This window comes from Schistocerca cancellata, chromosome 4 (genome assembly GCF_023864275.1).
Source record: "Schistocerca cancellata isolate TAMUIC-IGC-003103 chromosome 4, iqSchCanc2.1, whole genome shotgun sequence".
In the NCBI taxonomy this organism is placed as follows: Eukaryota; Metazoa; Arthropoda; class Insecta; order Orthoptera; family Acrididae; genus Schistocerca; species Schistocerca cancellata.
The window spans coordinates 314,755,586-314,756,368 of NC_064629.1; positions in this window are offsets into that span (position 1 = coordinate 314,755,586).

Sequence of the window (783 nt, forward strand, 5' to 3'; positions counted from 1 at the left end):
CATCCGGCATCATGGTGTGGGGAGCGATCTCCTACACTGGCCGTACACCACTGGTGATCGTCGAGGGGACACTGAATAGTGCACGGTACATCCAAACCGTCATCGAACCCATCGTTCTACCATTCCTAGATCGGCAAGGGAACTTGCTGTTCCAACAGGACAATGCACGTCCGCATGTATCCCGTGCCACCCAACGTGCTCTAGAAGGTGTAAGTCAACTACCCTGGCCAGCAAGATCTCCGGATCTGTCCCCCATTGAGCATGTTTGGGACTGGATGAAGCGTCGTCTCACGCGGTCTGCACGTCCAGCACGAACGCTGGTCCAACTGAGGCGCCAGGTGGAATTGGCATGGCAAGCCGTTCCACAGGACTACATCCAGCATCTCTACGATCGTCTCCATGGGAGAATAGCAGCCTGCATTGCTGCGAAAGGTGGATATACACTGTACTAGTGCCGACATTGTGCATGCTCTGTTGCCTGTGTCTATGTGCCTGTGGTTCTGTCAGTGTGATCATGTGATGTATCTGACCCCAGGAATGTGTCAATAAAGTTTCCCCTTCCTGGGACAATGAATTCACGGTGTTCTTATTTCAATTTCCAGGAGTGTAGTTTGATCGCTACTTCCCCCTACGTTTCCAGAAATTCTGACTGAATGTTATCTATCCCTTCCACCTTATTTTATTTCAGTTCCTCCATAGCTCTCTGTTAAGCTCTGACTGTAATTCTTGGTCCTGTGAGTTTTCCATATTAACTTCCGTTTCTTCTCCTGTTACGGCATCAGG